This window comes from Nuphar pumila, chromosome 14, assembly GCF_984573655.1.
Source record: "Nuphar pumila chromosome 14, dmNupPumi1.hap1.1, whole genome shotgun sequence".
In the NCBI taxonomy this organism is placed as follows: Eukaryota; Viridiplantae; Streptophyta; class Magnoliopsida; order Nymphaeales; family Nymphaeaceae; genus Nuphar; species Nuphar pumila.
In genome coordinates, this window is record NC_143262.1 from 35,021,954 (window position 1) to 35,045,077 (window position 23,124).

At 38.8% G+C, this 23,124-nt stretch overlaps 1 protein-coding gene across 1 annotated transcript in view; it reads left to right on the top strand.

Moving 5' to 3' along the window:
• Positions 1–23,124, top strand: part of DPE1 (disproportionating enzyme) — an 87,257-nt gene that overhangs the window by 2,155 nt on the left and 61,978 nt on the right. The gene's annotated exons all lie outside the window — the stretch shown is intronic.

Here is a 23,124-nt window from a genome sequence, read left to right on the forward strand (position 1 = left end):
TTATTCTGCATAAATGAGAAATTTTACTTAATACATTATACTTTTACGAAGATACTACACACGCACACACATATATATATATTATTTTATTTATTTATTTATTTATTGTCTGCACCCTAATTTGAAGAATGACATCGAACTCAGACTTGGACTCAAGGGATTTGGGCTCATTTAGGTCTATCTGGATGGTTTGTTCCATCATCTTTTTAAGTTCTTAAAGACAGTTTTACTGGCTAACAAGCTTTTTTCCCTCTTGTTTTTTTCTCTTCCTCTCCCAACATCCTTCCTACTAAAATTTTGTCAACCAAGTGATGCCAGCATGGTTTTAAAGGACCCTCACTCAGGAGAGCCATTGCCAAACTTAAAAGAACAAAGATACATCTAACATGATATCATAACCCTAGTAGACAGCCAATTAATAACACTCTTTGACTTTGTCTCCTTTACAAATTCCTGAGAAGCAACTCACCTTCAATTTGTTTTCTATCATGTTGGTTAGTTGAACTTGGAAATTTCTTGGCTTCATTTTTATTAAGGGCATGCTTGAACATTTTCAGTAGATGCCTGATGTAGTATCGTGTATTTTTCCATAATTTTTAATTTGAAGAATGACATCGAACTCAGACTTGGACTCAAGGGATTTGGGCTCATTTAGGTCTATCTGGATGGTTTGTTCCATCATCTTCTTAAGTTCTTAAAGACAGTTTTACTGGCTAACAAGCTTTTTTCCCCCTTGTTTTTTTCTCTTCCTCTCCCAACATCCTTCCTACTAAAATTTTGTCAGCCAAGTGATGCCTGTTAGAAAGTGGCTTTGAATACATTAGGTTCAATAATGAACCCATACACATGCACATTAAGTGCGAATAAACCCATTTAAAGGGAACAACACAAGCACATAATGTGCTAACACATAAACCCACACAAGGGGCAAAAATATGACTTAAAGTCATAAGTTGAATATTATTGAAGAAAAGGAAGAAGAGGGTAAAAACCCCTTACAATGGAGCAAGAGCTCCTCCAAGTCTTAGGAAATACAAAGGGGAAATCCCCTATTTATAAGCACAAAAAGGAGCCACCTTGGGGGCTCCCAAAGGAGACGTTGGAGAGCCCCCAACGGTCACATTTGTGACCGTTGGGGGCTCCCAACGTCTCTATTGGGAGACCCCCAATGGTTTATGAAAACAAAAAATAAAAAAATAAAAACAGAAAAATTAAAGGAAAAATTACAATGCATATTCCAATTGGAATATGCGTAAAATGTTAAATTACAAGAATACCCTTGAGGGTATTTTAAGAAGATAAAAAATATATATATTTATATATATATATATATATATAAATAGAGATATGTATACATATATATATGTATACGTATCTTTATATATATATATAAATATATATATGTACATTTAAGGATTATATTTCAAAATATATGTGTACGAGTACACATATTTTAACACCCCCCCTCAATCTTTGCGGGGAAACGAAAAGATTGAAAAAAGGGGAAGACTCCAAGAGGCTTCGGCAATGATGCAATTGAAACTTGAAAATGCCTTCCTCCAATTGTCTTCTAAAGGGAACACATTTCCCGAACCATGCAGGGTACTTCTCTTTGTCCTATCTCCAAGATCCTGTGGAATAACAACAAAGAACAAGTAAAAAATATCTTTGCACTTTACTGAAATGGAACATTCCTAACAAGGTGCAAAATTTATGCATAATAGGATAATTACTCTTAGAAAAGAAAACCCAAAATTAAAAAGAAACAAATATCATGCTAAAGAGTGAGCGGAAACGAATTGCAAGAATGCATAATGCATTCATAAGGTCCAACATTGGACACACACAACCCCATAATGGGGAATAACAAAAAGGTCCACTAAGGGACACCACAATAAGCCTACGAAGAGGCATAAACTACATATGCTTTATTGAATGAGGGCCTCAAGGGCCATAATGAGCATATGCATTTACTATCATAAAATAAATTAATACTTAAAGAAATCATTAATGAACATGCTCCAAACATACTTTAGTCAAAAAATGAACCCAAGAGTTCAAAAGATTTTTGAAAGAACACTGATAAAAAGTCCAAAGGCATGACGAATATGATCTTCAATAAGAGGGGCTTTATAAAGATTAACATGCATAATATAGCTTTTTACATTTTTTAGGGAGAAGATCTATGCCAAACAAATGTTATAAATAAGAAGCATGATTTGACTAAGTATATTAAAACATTCACCCTAGATTCGAAAATGAATATCATTTGAGACAAAAAAAGACTTATTTTGTATATCAAATAAAAAAGTGGCCGAAAAACTGTAAGCACTTAATATATGCTAAAATATCAATTTGATTTAAAAACATATCATAGATATGATTCACTTGTATCTAAAAACACAAGAAATTTTGCAATTTTCAAAAGTAGTTCATCCACTACAAGCAACTACCTCATTAGCCCTCCAAAACCCGTAAATCAAGTGTATGAGCTACTAGATCAAGAATATTAATATAATGTCATTAAAGGCCCAAGACACACACAAAGGTGTGCAAAAGAACCTCTTGTCTACATATAATAATACTTGAAATGAGTGCATCTACGACAAGAACAAGAGAATACATGCCAACATGGACCAAAAGCATCTCTTGTCTACGTAAAAATACACTCAAAACCAAGTATGTTCAGCTACTAGAACAAGAGTAACAAGTCAACCATGGGCTAAAACACAATACATCTCTTGTGTAAAACCCACGTCAAAAAAAAAAAAAAAAATCGGACCCGAGCCGGGTCCGGTCGGGACCCGACCCGGGCCCGTTAACGGTAGGGTTTTAAAACCCGACACAGAGGGAGGAGTTGTTTAAAAACAAACCCTCCCCTGTGCGCCGCAACCCCTCACCCGCGCCGCTCCACTCCTCGGCAGGATAAGGAAACCCCTTGAGGGTTTCCCTGATTTTCTACCCTCCCCGAGCTCTTTAAGAGCATCACAGGAGGGGAGGATGGGCACACCCTCCCTTCTCTCCTCCTCCCCTCCCTCTCGACCCTCTTTGTGCCCTGCGCACAACAACACCACCGACGCCTCCCCTCTGATCCGATCGCCGCCGCCGCTGCAACCATCGCCGGTGACCTCGAAAGGTATGCCTTTTTCCCCTTCTCCTCCCCCTCTTCTAATCCCTCTCCTTTTGTGGCCATCGAAGGACCAGCAGGCGGCCTACGAGCCCCTGGCGCCTCTCTCTCTCTCTTGAGGTTGCCGGAGGGCCAATAAGGGGGCCAGTGGCCTCTGCGGCACTCCCCCCCCCCCCCCCTTGTTGCGAGCAGCGACCTCCGGCTACACCGCTAACGGCCGCCACTTGCCCCTCCTCTCTCCTCTTACGTTGGTTGCCTCAGCAGACAACCCGACAACCCTTGTTGCCTGAGTTTCTCGTAGCTGCCGACCTCCGACTGTCGGCCACCGTCGCTGGCCATCTCGCTCTTCGAGCTGGCATCAGCGACCCGCCACCTGCCACCATCTGTTCCCTCTCTCTGCTCATTTTTCTGGCAGGGGCCACTACCATTTCTCTTTCTGGTAGGGGCCGAAGGCCCCTGCCCTTCCTTTAAAGCCAGCAGGAGCCTTCGGCTTCTGCCTTCCTATTTTGGAACCCCAGCAGGGGCCGATGGCCCCTGCCTCTCTCTTAGTTGTCTGCCTGCCCTTCCTTTAAAGCCAGCAGGAGCCTTCGGCTCCTGCCTTCCCGTTTTGGAAACCCAGCAGGGGCCTTGCCCCTGCCTCTCTCTTAGTTGTCTGTCTACCCTTCTTTAAATATCCGACAAGGGTGGGTGGCCCCTGCACCTGTTTCCTTTGGCGGCATGGGTCATTGGAGCCTACCCCGTTCTGTTTAGGTCGGCAGGGACCGTTGATCCCTGCCTTGTTTTGTAGAGAAGCCGAGATCCCAGTCCTTGGTTGTCGTTTTCCCTATTCATTTAAATGCATACTAATAACGTACCTTTGCAGCTTACGCAACAGGTCCCGATCGTGCTCCGCGGCTCAACCCTCGTATTATCCTCACACGTAGGCGTACGCAGCTGCACGACATCCCAAGGTAGGGGAAAGTTGCGCAAAAAGGGCAGTATATGAATTGAATTAAGTTGAAATAACTAAAACAGTCATGCTAGATATGCCTAAGTCATACTTTATTTCCTTCCTGTACTTATCTGCCTTGCGTATTTACTTGCTTGCACACTTATTGGTTGAGATATAAATTCATACCGTGTTCCTTATTTGCACATTTACTTGCTTGCTTAGATATGTGACTGATGTATGGTTTCGTACCTCATGCCCTGTTTGCATAGTTACTTGCTGGTTTAGGTATTCAATCGATGTACAAATTTATACCTCGTGCGGTTTGCTTATACTTCTTTCGCTCAATGTGCGATTTTGCATGTCGAGTATTACTTAGTACTTTGCTATCACACTATAATGTTCTCATGCTCGCAGTTATGGTATACAAGTCGATGCAGCCTTCTATATATTCTGTCCTTGCTAATTTTTGAAGGATGCGAGTTGCACTTGTGCACAACAGTTCCTTTTAAAAGGATTCCTTATGCGAATCCAGTTTTCAGATGCACAGTTTTGCAAAGGCGAAAATTGGAAGTCTTGCAGGTTGCGAAAGTGCGCCTAAGTTTTTTCAAGACAATACTTTCGAATAAAATGTTTTACAACTATAATGTGATATTTTAATATGATTCAGAAACCCTGAAAAGGGTCACAACTTATCAAGGGTGCAACCTTGCAAAGCAAGCTCGAAGGTTTTGGGAGTTTCAATATATATCAAGTAAGTCTCTCAAATTGTTGTGTCTTTGGAGAACGGAAGCTAGACTCGCAACGATCTCCTGCATGCAATGTGTATCGTCACTTCAAAAGAGTGATTCGAGGCAAATCTCGTATCGTACAACATGCCATTGTGTTAATATAAATTAAAAGACTTGATCTTATGAAACAAAATAATTATTGTATCACTTCTCTTATAAAGGATAAATGTTGGGGTTTCTTTTGAGAAGCCATTTCCCCCGTTTATCGTAGTTGTATCTTTTAATAGGTATGGCCGTACCTTTGGACAGGTATGTCATGTTGGTGTTACAATGATCGGTTGAGAGGTATATGGTAACCTCGAAACGTGTTTTGGCACCTTATTGAAATCATGTAATGTTGATGATCGCCTAACAGGCAAGTGGCTCGTGAGGGTCTAAAGGACTAGAGCATGACAAATATGAAATTGAATGATTGTACTATGTACTTTTACAAAGCAGATGTGTTGGGGATTTCATATGAGAAATCCATTCCCCTCTCATCGTGATTGTACTTTTGAACATGTACGTTGTGTATTACGATGAGTAGGATGAGGGGTCCATGTTTACCTCGAACGTGCAATGGCGCGTATAACACACATAATGGTGATGGTTTCGCCTTCACAGGCAAGATGCTCGAGTGGGTCGAAAGACCAGAGCATGTAGAACGGGGCGGCGGTTAAGAAACCCCCGTCGTGCTCGTTCGACATGGTTCGTCAAGAGAGAGGACGGATGGTACAAAACTCCGATAGACAAGTCCTTTAATGGCAGTTACGGGCAAAAGACTCGGATTCCCCAGTCATCGGAGTTAGGGGAAATGGGCTACAAATGGTAGCTTACAGTTGGATGCATCCACAGACCACCTATGCCTTTGGGGATTTACTCTCTTGGTCACTGGCCATCCCCTTAGGAGCGGACTCAGTCAGCCATCCGGGTTATCTAAAACACATAGCATAATAAACCCCTGGACTGGTCTCGATTGTTTCTATGTTTCGTGCCCTGCGCGTACCCGCCTGGCCAGTTAATATCTAAACATAATTTAAATCAGATCACACAATTTGTTGAGTTATGCCCATATGAAAGTTATAGTGTGTAACAAGTTCAATACTTATGGAATTGCGTGTGTGGTTGATGTAGCATTGTATGTTGCTAGTTAAATTTATTATGAAGTTCTTTGCTTGTAATAGTTAGCCTACTTGTGTTAGTAAAATTTTTGTAAAAATTCTAGCATCGTACTCATGATAGTTTTCTCCATGACACTGCTGAAAGCAAATTGCTATTTAATTGCCTGTCTACTTGACATATTAAATTATTCTGCTTAATTATGTTTAATATTGTCATGTCTGTGCACCTACCAGTTTTTAGCGAAACTAACCCATTTTATGGGCAGGTAATGGATAGGTAATACAGTCTGCGATGGCGTGATGAGGTCAAGATAGAGCTCTTTCCTTGACGTTTCGCTCCTGAGGACATGTTGGTAAATTTGGTATAAAGGGTATTCCAAAATTTCTCTTTTTATTAAACCTTGAGTTACTAAAGCTGTTTTAGTAAACTTCTTCTCGGTTTCAACAAACAAATTCTCCATCATTGAAATTGCATTTCAAAACCATTTGATTTCAATAGTTGTGCGAAATTCGGCAAAGGAAAGTTTACGCTGTAATGCGCTCAAGGTCCATTGACTTGTGGTTTTAAAAATATCATTTTCCGCTGAAGTACTATTTAAACTCTGATTATTGTATGATTTCAAAGTTTTCTAAACTATTCTAAAAGTTACAAGTCCAGGATTTTTGGGGCGTTACAACTTGGTATCAGAGCGACAAGGAAAATAGTGATTCTTGACCATCCGACATCTGCATCGCAGAGTAAGTACTATCGATTTTGTTGTTTTGTACTTAATTTGATTAAAATATTTTACTTTGATTTAGATGTTGTATAATGAGATGAACGAGGCAATAAATGTTTTGACTGGAGCCGTTATGCATCTCCAATCTATGGTTCAGAACTTGAGTCATAGTGTGACTGGCGAAAACACCTTCCAGGGTCAGTGCGATAAACAAATGGATAACCATCAAGTTATCCCTAATCTATTGTACCCCCAAAATTCTATTGTTTGCTCTTTCTGTGGTAAGGTAGACCATTGAGTGAAAGAATGTCGGCATAAGCGAAAGTGCGATGGGTGGCAACTGATCACACAAGGCTTGCAGCAAGGGAAGCAGGTTAAAGATATTCAGAACAAAAAGTCAGTTGGTAATAAGGAAGTTAGCAAATGCCGACTTGCCAATGATAGAATGCAGGGATCCCCATCTAAGAAACAAAAGCAAGGCAAATGAATCAAGCTACATTGACCTTCTAGTCGAAAATGCTCAAAGTGTAATTATGGTCATTCAGGACAACTATGCCCTCGAGACACTGGAGGTTGTTTCTATTGCGGAAAGATGGGGCATTCCGTCAGAGTTTGTCGCAAGAAGGAAGCAGATCTGAAGAAGTGAACCGTGAAGGAAAGCCAACAACAACCCAAACTGCCTCACTAGTAGCAATGAAAGTAGGGAACCATGTTTTATTTTCATCATGACGGGTTAGGTAGGGAATTAGTGAATAAACACTTTAATAAGTTTGGGTAAGACTTTTTATTTTCCAGTACGGATCTTGTCAAGTAAAAGTTTATTAATGAAATTACGTATGAAGTTTGTTCAACCCAGACCCTTATGATTATGATGCTTATGCAGGTAAATGACATGTTACGCCTACAACTGATTAGTTTTTGAGTAGTTGACTTGTTACGCCTACAAATGATTAACTTTTAGGTGGTTGACTTATACGCCTATAAATCATTAGTTAGACTATTTAGAGGAATGACACCTCACGACTACAAACACTTAGTTTTTATGATATATCACGCCTACGTAGCGGTGTTGCAGGGAGTTGCATTATGATTGTTTGTGAGAATATATCATACTTGTATAGCATGATTGATGAATATCATATTGGACTAAAATGTCTTGTAGATCTGTGCGTGTGTTTCACACTGATATGGTCGAATGCGATGTGCTTTGAGGTAAAAATATATATGCATATGATGGTGCCATGATTTGGATGTCTTTGATGCATATAAAATTTGAATTCTGTGTGCATAAATCGAACCACGTAGTAGTTACGTATCTTAAGGTTTAGTGGATCCTTGTTATATACCAGATCACATTGTATAGAACTCATGCTTTGAGGTTAGATTTAGATAATGAAATGCTCCTGGTGGCAATGATATAATACACAGGATAATATGCTTTTGTATGATATGATTGAAATGCATGTGACCTCAAATTTTGAAAGTATGCGATATATGTTTAAGTTCAATAGTGAACTATGATTCTTGAAACCTTATTGGTGAAATGAGTGATTTTATGAATTGAATACCATATGAAGTGATGTGATGCTCATTGATAATATATATATATACTTTTGCCCATTATTGGTGGCTATCGACTCTGAGAGTCGTCGTTTGTTTTGATACATGTATCATTGATTTCGGTACCTGTTGAGGACCTTGTCCGCAAAGGATTCTCTGTGAAGGGTATGTATGATCAAGATCAGGTAATCCGACTAGAGTGGTGAATCTCTGTAAGGAAGTACACTGTCCAAGATCGGGTAGCCGCAAAGACGGTGAATTCCTGTGAGGAAGTATATTGTCCAAGACCAGGTAAACCTTCTAGGACGGTAATTCCTTGTGAGGTCGTACATTTCCCAGACCAGGTGATCCAGCGTAGAACTTGTAGATTTTGATTTCGTAGAGAATTATGGTGTGTTTCGATGCTCTTCTGAGAGCATTTGATATAGCTAGTTATGAATCTTTAAATTTGGCTTTCTATTGTAGCATGATTATATACTGGTTTTAAATTAGAGAATCAGATCCTTGCTGATTGTAGATCTTGATACGAGGTTATGTTTTTGTCTTCTATGAAAGATAGGGCCATTCTACGAATGATAACTTAAGCGAAGATAGGGCAACTGGCCATGTAAGGCCTTGAAATATGAGCATTAATTAAGGCTATTCCGGACATAGAGTCTGTTAGAATTAGTAAGGGTAACGAACGACAACCTGATTATGATATAGGACAGAAACTCCCGTTCAAGGAACGTAAACAAACTAGAGCAATGTCTTGTTGTGTCTCTTCATTCGTATCGAATCTAGTAGAAAGGTGATGAATAAAAATTCTTACAGTCTTCTGCAAAACCCTTTTTGTGACTCCGTATAAACTCTTGCGAAGACATAAATTATTAACAAAATTACCCACATTTTGTTCGATCGAGTTGTTGGCTTCGAACCTTTCTCAGGAATTTATTATGTGCTATCCTGATTACTTTAATAGCATACGTGTTTTAGATCACTCACACATATAGTGTATCCTCATTAACAACGATTAACTAAGAACCAGATTGTTGCAGATAATCTTTTAATGATATTTCGCGGACAAAATTCTTTTAAGAGGGGCAGGATGTAAAACCCACGTCAAAAAAAAAAAAAATCGGAATCGAGCCGGGTCGGGACCCGACCCGGGCCTGTTAACGGTAGGGTTTTAAAACCCGACACAGAGGGAGGAGTTGTTTAAAAACAAACCCTCCCCTGTGAACCGCAACCCCTCACCTGTGCCGCTCCACTCCTCGGCAGGATAAGGAAACCCCTTGAGGGTTTCCCTGATTTTCTACCCTCCCCGAGCTCTTTAAGAGCATCACAGGAGGGGAGGATGGGCGCACCCTCCCTTCTCTCCTCCTCCCCTGTAATAACCTTAATTTTTAGGTTTTTATTTAAATATATTATGATATATATTTCTTAACAATGTGATTTGGGCCCGGGATCCAAGTCGCAGATCCGGGGTCCATAAAGGGGTCTTTATATATGTATTTATCTCATAAAACATATATGTAATTACATAAGTGCAAAAATTTTCAATTTGGCGAATTATTTAAGAGATAACTACGTATATAATGTATGTATGGGCGTGGGATCCACATTTCGGATCCGATACCCAGATAGGATCCATTTGGATATAGGTAAAATACCCTATATATTCGTATACCTGATTAAAAATATATAAAAATATATATTATATGAGAATTTTTAGGGGATCCACGATTGGATCCATTTGGATCCAATCCATGGATGACCTAGTGGAAGGCAAGGGTCCGGTCAGGTTTGGATCCCGAGCCGCAGGTCGCAGACCCGGACCCGGCCCTCTCGTTAAAGAAAAAAAAAAAAGAATTTAAGTTTAAAAGGTAAGAAGCTCTTGGACCCGGGTCGAACCCGACCCGGATCCATAACCCGATAGGGTTTTTTAAAACCCTACATCGGGCTGCTCTTGTTTTAAAAGGAGGAAGGAGCAAGAATCGTGCCTAGGGCACGATTCCTGCCATTTCCAGAAAGGAAGGGGGGGCTCGGCTGGCGTAACCGAACCCCGCGCCTCTCGGAAGAGGGGGGTTTCGGCAATATAAAGGGAGGTGGAAGAGGGGGTCTCACCCTCTTCCCTCATCTTTCTCGTTTCTCCCTTCCCTCGTCTCTCTCTCTCTCTCGTGGGGGCGTGCATCAGAGTGGTGGAGGTCGCCGGCGAGCTTTGGCCACCCACAACCACCGAGGGCCGCGGCAATAAGTAGCCACACTCCCTGTCACGGTAGCAGGGAAGGGGCGACTCCAGCTAGCTCGTTGTTTCCGCCACGGCAGCCTTCGATTTGCCGGAAAGACCGTCGGAGAAATCTTCAACAAGGTACGGGTTCCCTCTTGCTTCAGATGAGAATTTGATCATAAGTTTGATTTTCATGTGGTGTTTTTGAGAGGAATTCCTGGGAAAAAGGGTAACTCTAAGTGTTTACCCTGAGATACGTAAAAGGGGTGTGGTAGATCTTGATTTTTTTTTTCTTGTATGTACAGTTTTCCACTCTATCTCTGGTGTTTGTGCTTCTTTTTACTGTTTGTTGCATTTCAGACTTGAAGCCAAGAATCTGCCCAAACCCAGACTCGTGTTTGGTTTGTAGTGTTCAGCATTGCTTACTTGTTAGCATTTTATTTCTGTTTTTTTTTTCTATGTTCGTTGCTCCCGTTCAGTTTTTAGGGTCGAGCATGGTGGTGGCCGGGACTCATCCGAGTGCATCAGTTAGGCATTTTTCGGCCTTAGCCCCAGCCGATTACATGTCGGCTGGATAACGATTTTGGGCCTGGTGTGGCTTCATTTTTGGACTGGGGTCACATATCCTCAAAAGAAGAGAAAAACAGAAGTTAGATGTCTATACATAACATTTTCGTGTGCTGGCAGCTTATTGAAAGAAAATTTTTATGACATATTATGTATATATATGTACATGTTATTACAGGCTCGTTGCATAATCATAAAAATATATATATTGTTAAATCAATATTTTTATATTGGGTCTTGTGTTGTTGAATCTGTTTTAAAAGAAAAAAAAAACAAATGAAACTAGTTAACAGGTCCAGCAGCTCTGAAAAATTAGCTTATGTTGGTTGATTACGAATTGATATGTCACACGGTCTGGTGTATGTTGGTATTTGTGTTTGGGTGAGACCGCCACAGTCTCGAATCATGGTAAAAAAAAAAAGTAAAACTGTGTGTGGTGCTCTTGTTAAGAAATTGTTGTTCTGCTGTGATAAAATTTTTGTTGGAGGTATAAACACAACCTCACGAAATCCAGATTTGATGGCCTGTACAGTTGCTGCTGATATGGTGGACAGCATGTTAAAAGATTTACGTGGTTAAATTTGTGAACGAACTCAGACCTATTTACATGCGCGGATTTCCTTTTTAGTATATATAAGCATAAAAGACCTTGAATTCTTTGGAGTTAGCATGTTGGACATGGATTTAAAATTGACCCCTTATGTAGTTTCTGTATCTATACAGATTTAAAGTTCTCTTACTAAATCTGTTTATGGTACATGTCCAGCTGAGCACAAGAGTCGGTGTGAACCGAGCTCTTGTTGGGTATGTCGAAACCAAGGGTACGACTGAAATTCAAAGGAGAGATGGGTTTGGATTTCGGGTTGATCTGTGGAGGGGGCTCCTGAATGAGTCTACTGCCCTGTCCTCAATCCTGTACATTAGGATAGGTAGATCACAATCAGGATATATATATTTATATATATTCAAGATTTCAATTAATATCTTATGAAGCTTTTGGTTATCTTATTTTCTCTATTGATCTGATTATTCATAAGTTGCCTATGTTTTGATACATGAAATGATTGAGTTTATGTTTAATATACAAATTTAGTTACGTGTTAATTATGTTGTTAATTTGGTTTCAATATATTGGCCGGGTCATTGCTTCTCAAATAAGACTACATTATATCTGTGTTAGTTCAGCTTTGCATGGTTATATTATTTTTACTCATGTGTAAGTGGTCATTTGCTTCATGATTGTTAAATTTCTTGGTAGCAAAATTGATTAATGTCTATGCCAGTAATTATGTAAATGTTGTTTTGCTTTTCATCATACTAGTTGTGAAACCTGGAATGTGAGCATGACTTAGTTATGGATAATTCTCCTTGGGTAAGAATACTGGAGTTATACACTCCCACATTCAAAGAAGTTACTTTGATTTATATCTGTATGAGAGGTGTGTGACACACACATAGAGGAAATGCATCTGTTTAATAAACGACATGCATATAGTCGAGTATGATTGCATGAGTGTATATGCTTTTGGCATTATTGGCATAGTGTTATGGGTAAACACTACTTGGTTTTATTATGTGATGCATCGATGGCCTAAATGGACCATCATCGGCCTGGAGAGTCGTGGGTTTGGTTTTCTTTTACTTATGTTTTAAATGCATCACTTAAACCACATAAGATGGTTTGGGCACATTATTATACTGTTCTAGTGGTTTATACGGGCTAGAGTCCCGAATGGGTCCCTGCAAGGGTGGATGCGGGGTTTTCACTTTACTTTTGCATATGTGTGGCAAACTTAAAGAAATAGACTTAATGAATAAGAACAGTGTAATATACATTCTGGGATATCTCATCTGGAGTATGAGAATCTTAGATATCCGGTCTTGGGGAGACTGTGAGGATACAAAAACTCCGTATGCGTTGTTGCCCCTGAACCCGATATTGAGGTTCTTCTCCTGGCCACGGTTTTAGGGAGAGCCCGCCACTTTACCCGGGAGTGGTGTGTTAATCACAGCTGTGAGTTTGTTTTGGTATACCAAGAAAGTGGCGCCAATGGATGCTGTTTTCCCTGGTGTCCCCGACTTTGGATGCTGTTTTCCAAGGTTCCGATGGATGGTGCTGTTTCCTGATATCGGTCGAGGGCTAAGTTTGGAACCCGGTAACAAAATACAAATTGTGTGAAGCTACCCCGGGAACCCTACTTAACCTCGGGGATTGTACCCGTTTGGTGTATCCGCGGGCCACTGTAATTAAAAAGAGGAACTTAAGGATGTGTGCATTTAATAGGACATGCATATGGAAAGAGGAAAACTTAAATGGAAGATAATAAATGGTTCATGCATTGCACACAAATCATGCATATTCCTGTTATGCATTAGTTCATGCATATTTACCTGTTCACTTAGTTGTTTATGTTGATCATTGTATGATGTTGATCTATTTTACATTTAATTGCCTTATTGATTAAGTTATGATCAATGTTGCATATTTCGTGTTCCCTCCTGTTAACTGTTTAATTATGCATGAATGGTTAATTGACTTAAGAATTGAGTATAATCGTATTCCTCAAAATATTACATGGATCTTATTTATGCTCTTTTTCTTATTTGATTCATTAGGGAAACCTGTACGCAGAATTCTTCGGATTTCTGACCCTCTTATTTTATTGGTTTTTCCCAGGCACAGGTGATCAGTGAAGTCGACTAGCTTCTGAGAGATACGAGGGTCACATTTGTTTCAGACGACTTCACTTACGGACAGAGTGGCTCTACTGTTATTTTCTTTTAGTTCTTCTGATTTCCTGTAGTTTGATATTTCATTTTTGACATGGAACATATTACTCTTATTGATTCATTAATAAAAGAATTCAGTGGATTGGTTATGATTGATAAATGTAAGTTGTTTTGTGGTGTGTGGTTATCCAACTGAAATTGGAACTGTAGGGACCCCAGGTCTCTGGGAAGTTTTCCGCGACTCTAAAAAAAAAAAAAATTCCGCATTTTTCAAAGGTAGGAGTTGGGGTCGTAACATCCCCTCCCTCTCGACCCTCTTTGTGCCCTGCGCACGACAACACCACCGACGCCTCCCCTCTGATCCGATCGCCGCCGCCGCTGCAACCATCGACGGTGACCTCGAAAGGTATGCTTTTTTCCCCTTCTCCTCCCCCTCTTCTAATCCCTCTCCTTCTGTGTCCATCGGAGGACCAGCAGGCGGCCTACGAGCCCCTGGCGCCTCTCTCTCTCTCTTGAGGTTGCCGGAGGGCCAATAGGGGGGCCAGTGGCCCCTGCGGCACTCCCCCCCCCCCCCTTGCTGCGAGCAGCGACCTTCGGCTACACCGCTAACGGCCGCCACTTGCCCCTCCTCTCTCCTCTTATGTCGGTTGCCTCAGTTGACAACCTGACAACCCTTGTTGTCTGAGTTTCTCGTAGCTTCCGACCTCCGACTGTCGGCCACCGTCGCTGGCCATCTCGCTCTTCGAGCTGGCATCAGCGACCCGCCACCTGCCACCATCTGTTCCCTCTCTCTGCTCATTTTTCTGGCAGGGGCCACTACCATTTCTCTTTCTGGTAGGGGCCGAAGGCCCCTGCCCTTCCTTTAAAGCCAGCAGGAGCCTTCGGCTCCTGCCTTCCTGTTTTGGAAACCCAGCAGGGGCCGATGGCCCCTGCCTTTCTCTTAGTTGTCTGCCTGCCCTTCCTTTAAAGCCAGCAGGAGCCTTCGGCTCCTGCCTTCCCGTTTTGGAAACCCAGCAGGGGCCTTGCCCCTGCCTCTCTCTTAGTTGTCTGTCTGCCCTTCTTTAAATATCCGACAGGGGTGAATGGCCCCTGCACCTGTTTCCTTTGGCGGCATGGGTCATTGGAGCCTACCCCGTTCTGTTTAGGTCGGCAGGGACCGTTGATCCCTGCCTTGTTTTGTAGAGAAGCCGAGATCCCAGTCCTTGGTTGCCGTTTTCCCTATTCATTTAAATGCATACTAATAACGTACCTTTGCAGCTTACGCAACAGGTCCCGATCGTGCTCCGCGGCTCAACCCTCGTATTATCCTCACACGTAGGCGTACGCAGCTGCACGACATCCCAAGGTAGGGGAAAGTTGCGCAAAAAGGCAGTATATGAATTGAATTAAGTTGAAATAACTAAAACAGTCATGCTAGATATGCTTAAGTCATACTTTATTTCCTTCCTGTACTTATCTGCCTTGCGTATTTACTTGCTTGCACGCTTATTGGTTGAGATATAAATTCATACCGTGTTCCTTATTTGCACATTTACTTGCTTGCTTAGATATGTGACTGATGTATGGTTTCGTACCTCATGCCCTGTTTGCATAGTTACTTGCTGGTTTAGGTATTCAATCGATGTACAAATTTATACCTCGTGCGGTTTGCTTATACTTCTTTCGCTCAATGTGAGATTTTGCATGTCGAGTATTACTTAGTACTTTGCTATCACACTATAATGTTCTCATGCTCGCAGTTATGGTATACAAGTCGATGCAGCCTTCTATATATTCTGTCCTTGCTAATTTTTGAAGGATGCGAGTTGCACTTGTGCACAACAGTTACTTTTAAAAGGATTCCTTATGCGAATCCAGTTTTCAGATGCACAGTTTTGCAAAGGCGAAAATTGGAAGTCTTGCAGGTTGCGAAAGTGCGACTAAGTTTTTTCAAGACAATACTTTCGAATAAAATGTTTTACAACTATAATGTGATATTTTAATATGATTCAGAAACCCTGAAAAGGGTCACAACTTATCAAGGGTGCAACCTTGCAAAGCAAGCTCGAAGGTTTTGGGAGTTTCAATATATATCAAGTAAGTCTCTCAAATTGCCGTGTCTTTGGAGAACGGAAGCTAGACTCGCAACGATCTCCTGCATGCAATGTGTATCGTCACTTCAAAAGAGTGATTCGAGGCAAATCTCGTATCGTACAACATGCCATTGTGTTAATATAAATTAAAAGACTTGATCTTATGAAACAAAATAATTATTGTATCACTTCTCTTATAAAGGATAAATGTTGGGGTTTCTTTTGAGAAGCCGTTTCCCCCGTTTATCGTAGTTGTATCTTTTAATAGGTATGGTCGTACCTTTGGACAGGTATGTCATGTTGGTGTTACGATGATCGGTTGAGAGGTATATGGTAACCTCGAAACGTGTTTTGACCCCTTATTGAAATCATGTAATGTTGATGATCGCCTAACAGGCAAGTGGCTCGTGAGGGTCTAAAGGACTAGAGCATGACAAATATGAAATTGAATGATTGTACTGTGTACTTTTACAAAGCAGATGTGTTGGGGATTTCATATGAGAAATCCATTCCCCTCTCATCGTGATTGTACTTTTGAACATGTACGTTGTGTATTACGATGAGTAGGATGAGGGGTCCATGTTTACCTCGAACGTGCAATGGCGCGTATAACACACATAATGGTGATGGTTTCGCCTTCACAGGCAAGATGCTCGAGTGGGTCGAAAGACCAGAGCATGTAGAACGGGGCGGCGGTTAAGAAACCCCCGTCATGCTCGTTCGACATGGTTCATCAAGAGAGAGGACGGATGGTACAAAACTCCGATGGACAGGTCCTTTAATGGCAGTTACGGGCAAAAGACTCGGATTCCCCAGTCATCGGAGTTAGGGGAAATGGGCTACAAATGGTAGCTTACAGTTGGATGCATCCACAGACCACCTATGCCTTTGGGGATTTACTCTCTTGGTCACTGGCCATCCCCTTAGGAGCGGACTCAGTCAGCCATCCGGGTTATCTAAAACACATAGCATAATAAACCCCTGGACTGGTCTCGATTGTTTCTATGTTTCGTGCCCTGCGCGTACCCGCCTGGCCGGTTAATATCGAAACATAATTTAAATCAGATCACACAATTTGTTGAGTTATGCCATATGAAAGTTATAGTGTGTAACAAGTTCAATACTTATGGAATTGCGTGTGATGTTGATGTAGCATTGTATGTTGCTAGTTAAATTTATTATGAAGTTCTTTGCTTGTAATAGTTAGCCTACTTGTGTTAGTAAAATGTTTGTAAAAATTCTAGCATCGTACTCATGATAGTTTTCTCCATGACACTGTTGAAAGCAAATTGCTATTTAATTGCTTGTCTACTTGACATATTAAATTATTCTACTTAATTATGTTTAATATTGTCATGTCTGTGCACCTATCAGTTTTTAGCGAAACTGACCCATTTTATGGACAGGTAATGGATAGGTAATACAGTCTGCGATGACACGATGGCGTGATGAGCTCAAGATAAAGCTCTTTCCCTGACGTTTCGCTCCTGAGGACATGTTGGTAAATTTGGTATAAAGGGTATTCCAAAATTTCTCTTTTTATTAAACCTTGAGTTACTAAAGCTGTTTTAGTAAACTTCTTCTCGGTTTCAACAAACAAATTCTCCATCATTGAAATTGCATTTCAAAACCATTTGATTTCAATAGTTGTGCGAAATTCGGCAAAGGAAAGTTTACGCTGTAATGCGCTCAAGGTCCATTGACTTGTGGTTTTAAAAATATCATTTTCCGCTGAAGTACTATTTAAACTCTGATTATTGTATGATTTCAAAGTTTTCTAAACTATTCTAAAAGTTACAAGTCCTGGATTTTTGGGGCGTTACATCTTGTCTACATAAGATGACACTTGAAATGAGTGAAAATAAGCCAACCATGGGCATACATCTCAGCGACTAGAACAAGGACACAAATGCCAACATAGGCTAAAATCACACACCATGGTGTGAATCAACGTGCCTTGTCTACATATAATAACACTCAAGACAAGTGTGTTCAGCTACTAGACCAAGAGAGCAAAATCCAACAAAGGGCTACCAACACACGAAGGTGTAATAAAATTCTTGTCTACGTATGATGACACTTAGATAAGGGACAAAAAAGGAGAAGACTTTTGATGCAATAAAACTTGTAACGATAAACATATATATAAATCACAAACCCTGAATCAATAGAGCAATATCTTTAAAAAAGAATACCCATAAAAATAACATTTTGGAATAAACAATGTAAAAGTATCTTCAACAAGATACAACAACCGATAGAACAATATTCTTGAAAAAAGTGTGTGAACATACGCACACCAAGAACATATGGAACACTTGTGCACAAAAGTACGAAATCACAAATGTGCAAATGCACTCATAATTTTCATAAACAATAAAAGGTTGGGCAATATTCCCTAAAACCTTGATTTTAATATACCTTAAAACATTTAAGGTTGCAAACATTATACATCCATCACATTTATATATAAATAAAAGCATCCATAAGATCAATGTCAAAAAACAAACGAGTGATACACTCATAATTAGAGATCATATACCGAATCATTCTAGAGTCCCAAGGTGCCCATAACTCACCTCAACCACCATCTATAATATGGTAAATGGACAATCTAGAATAACATAACACAAGGTGCCCATACCTCACCTCAAAAATCTCTAATATAACAATAGGGCCATAAAAGAATTGATGCATTATATAACATGTGATGGATAAAATAAGTGCCTTTAAAAGTCAAAAGAATACCTTGGCAACAAGCATAATGACATAAAGAATTCATCTTGGGATAATCAAGCTTTTAATCAAAGGAATCACAAGAACCGTAACGGTTCACAAAGAGAGTTTTAACTCAATACTCAAAGAAAGAATATTCAATAGTACTTGAAAATTTATAGATTTGGGATAAAAATCCCATACAAGTTTTAAATATCCTTTGATTGTGATGAAATATGCGGAAACGTACAAAGTGCTATACGTACTTACCATGTTTTATAATGATTTAAACAAAAAGAGTCAATTCATTATATTTTCATAAAAGCTCCACAATGTAAGAAATGTCTACAAAGAGACAATACACATGCAAGCACAAAAAGCTTTACAAAAGATGTGCACGGAGGCACTCATACAATACTTGAACAAATACACACCAAGGTGTAAACAAACATGCACTAAGGTATGTATTTCATAGAAAAGAGGAAATGCATACAAGCTCAAATATTTGAGAACCAAATGTATACAAAATACAAAAAATACACAAAAGGGAGCAAGTATGCATTTTATAAAAAGAGCAATCCTTGAGATTCTCAAACTTTAATTATGCAATTATATGCTTGACAAATGCAATTTAGGACAAAGAAGACCATATTATGGCCAACGTAGACATCTTTAGAGATATAAACAAGAGGTTTTGAAATCTTATGTGAAAAATACAAACCAACAAGTTTGTAAAGTTGCATTAATGAAATCTTTTATACCAAAAAGATGTAATAGACACACTATGCATTCTATAGAGTGTGAGAAATTCTTTTAAAAGATCCTTTACAATGGTTCGAACAACCTATTTATCACAAATAATTTTTCAAAAATCCTTTAAATAAACCAAAATCATTGAAACATCTTTAGGAGTTCTCATAAATAGATATCATTAACAAGAACTACTTAGGAAAAAGGTAAACTACAAAGATTTAGATGTGAGAAATTCTCATACAAGAATTATATCAAAATATAGTAAAGATCATTAATCAAGAAATCGTATTTAAAAAGTTAACTTATAGGTTAATCACAAAATTCTTATGAAAAATCATAAATCTCACATAATTGAAAAACAATTTTACAAAACATAAATTACTATTATATGTGATGAGGAATCGATAAATATATAACCAAGAATTATATATTTGAACAATAAACAAGTTTACCAAATTTAAAAGTAGATATTTTAAAAATATACGAACACGCGAAATGTGAAAGGAAATGATTCAACTATCAAAAAACACTAAATGTGCAAGAAAAATAGTTTCATAATGCATAATATGTTAAGGAAAAGAGATACATACCAAAAACTTCTAAAAAAAGAGAGGAACAATGAATACTTCACCATTTTCTTGAGCACCACGCTTTCCGTTGCGCCAAGAGACAACCCCATCGTAACCGGGCTCTGATACCATGTTAGAAAGTGGCTTTGAATACATTAGGTTCAATAATGAACCCATACACATGCACATTAAGTGCGAATAAACCCATTTAAAGGGAACAACACAAGCACATAATATGCTAACACATAAACCCACACAAGGGGCAAAAATATGACTTAAAGTCATAAGTTGAATATTATTGAAGAAAAGGAAGAAGAGGGTAAAAACCCCTTACAATGGAGCAAGAGCTCCTCCAAGTCTCAGGAAATACAAAGGGGAAATCTCCTATTTATAAGCACAAAAAGGAGCCACCTTGGGGGCTCCCAAAGGAGACGTTGGAGAGCCCCCAACGGTCACATTTGTGACCGTTGGGGGCTCCCAACGTCTCTATTGGGAGACCCCCAATGGTTTATGAAAACAAAAAATAAAAAAATAAAAACAGAAAAATTAAAGGAAAAATTACAATGCATATTCCAATTGGAATATGCGTAAAATGTCAAATTACAAGAATACCCTTGAGGGTATTTTAGGAAGATAACAAATATATATATTTATATATATATAAATAGAGATACGTATACATATATATATGTATACGTATCTTTATATATATATATATATATAAATATATATATATATATATATGTACATTTAAGGATTATATTTCAAAATATATGTGTACAAGTACACATATTTTAACAATGCCAGCATGGTTTTAAAAGACCCTCACTCAGGAGAGCCATTGCCAAACTTAAAAGAACAGAGATACATCTAACATGATATCATAACCCTAGTAGACAGCCAAATTAATAACACTCTTTGACTTTGTCTCCTTTACAAATTGCTGAGAAGCAACTCACCTTCAATTTGTTTTCTATCATGTTGGTTAGTTGAACTTGGAAATTTCTTGGCTTCATTTTTATTAAGGGCATGCTTGAACATTTTCAGTAGATGCCTGATGTAGTATCGTGTATTTTTCCATAATTTTTAAATTTGAAAATTCTGATTTTTAAATTAAGTATTTAATGAAATTGATAAAAATTATGGAAAATATATTTAAAAATAGTTGATGCCAGCTGGGTCTGGGCATGGCTCAGAGCCCAATGACAAAACCTAATTGAGCCAATTATTATTTGAGATTTTTTTTTGTTTTTAACCTTTAAATTCGAGTGAAAATTAAGTGAAATTTAGGTTAAATTTGGGCGAAATTTGGGGGTAAAAATAAAGTATGTGTATCGTTTGATGCACCTCATAATTCTAAGCATGTTGGTGTCCTGTTTTTCTAAAATCGGGTTACGGTTTGCCCGAAAATCACATTTTTCAAAAATGACCCGCCTCTATTTTTGCCTTTTTTTGAATTGGACCGGACTGGATCCGCTCCGTTTGATCCAATCTAATATGAATTTGGATCCAGTCTATGACCCATATTAACTAGGATCTGGTTCAGGTAGGATCCATATGGATCTTAGATATGAATTTGGATCTTGGATCTGGATATGAATCTGAAATCCATATATAGCTAATTTAAAACTTTAAAATTAAATTAAAATTTAAATTGGGTAGGTAGAGTGTGAAAAACTCTATAAATAGAGTATGTGTATACAAACACAATACTTAAAACAAGAAGTGTGCACAAAGGCACAAGGAGAACTCTCACAAGTGCACAAAGGCATGGATACACATGCATGAAAGCATGAAAAATAAGGAACTTCTTTTATTGAATGTCAAAGAGCTTTACAAAAAGCTTAAAGAAAACTAAAGGGGGGCACTCCTATTTATACAAATGGGAGACCATGGAGGGGCTCCAAATATGATTGTTGGGACCCCTCCAACGGTCATAATTAGGACTGTTGGAGGGCCCAACGATCATATCATGTGGACCCCTCCATGTGCTAAAAAACAAAAAGAATAAAAAGAAAAAATAAAGAAAAATAAAAGTAGAAAAATTACATACATATTCTATAAAAAAGAATGTGTAAAATGAGGGAAAAGACTAATTTACCTCTTCAGGTATAAATATATATTTATATACATATAATTAGATAGATACATATACATATATACGAGATATATATGTATATGTATCTCTCTCTCTCTCTATATATACAAATATATATAAAAGATACGATACAATTTAACACCCTCTCAAACTTAGGGTGACATAACCGAAAGTTTGCCAAGAAGAAAGTTGAACCGCGGAGAACACAGGGCTTTGGTGAAAAAAATCTGTCAACTGATATTTTGAAGTTACATATGGAAGATCTATGATTTCTTTCAGATATGCTTCTCGAACATAGTGACAATCCATTTAAATGTGTTTAGTCAGCTCATAAAATGTATGATTTTTGGCAATATAAATTGCACTCTTGTTATCACAGCATAGCTTGGTGGGCCGTTCTACATTGATCCCCATGTCTTCTAATAGCACAGCATAGCTTGGTGGGCCGTTCTACATTGATCCCCATGTCTTCTAATAGCTGATGAATCCATACAATTTCCATGGTAGTAGTTGCCATGACTCGATATTGAGCTTCGGTAGAAGATGAAAACACTTTTTGCTGCTTCTTATATCTTCATGAGATCAACGAGTCTCCTAAAAACACACAAAAATCAGTAGTGGAGTGACGGTTATTTGTGTCACCTCCCCAGTCAGAGTCAATATAACCAATTAATTTCAATTCAGTAGAAGATAAGAATACTTCCTTATTTAATGTACCATTTATGTATTTGATGATCTACAAAATGACACTTATGTGAACATATGTTGGTGCGTGTTGAAACTGACTTGCAGTATGAACTGCATGATAAATATCTGGTCTAGTAATACTTAGATACATCAACGATCCCACAAGCTGTCTGTAGGGAGTGGGATCTGTGAGGGGAATGCCATCATCAATTTTCATTTTGGCTCTTACTATAGCAGGAGTTTCACAAACTTTATCATCTATAATACCTGACCTGTCAAGGATCTCAGAGCCTAGCTTAGTTTGAAATAAAAAATACCTCTATGAGAGTATGTCACTTCAATACCCCAAAAATTTGTTAAAAATCCCAAGTCAGACATCTCAAATTTATCCTTTAAAATTGATTTTATTCTTTTAACTCCTTTAGTATCACTTTCAGTTATTAGCATATCATCCACATATAAAAGCAATATTACTATCCTTGCATTGGTTTTTCTAGCA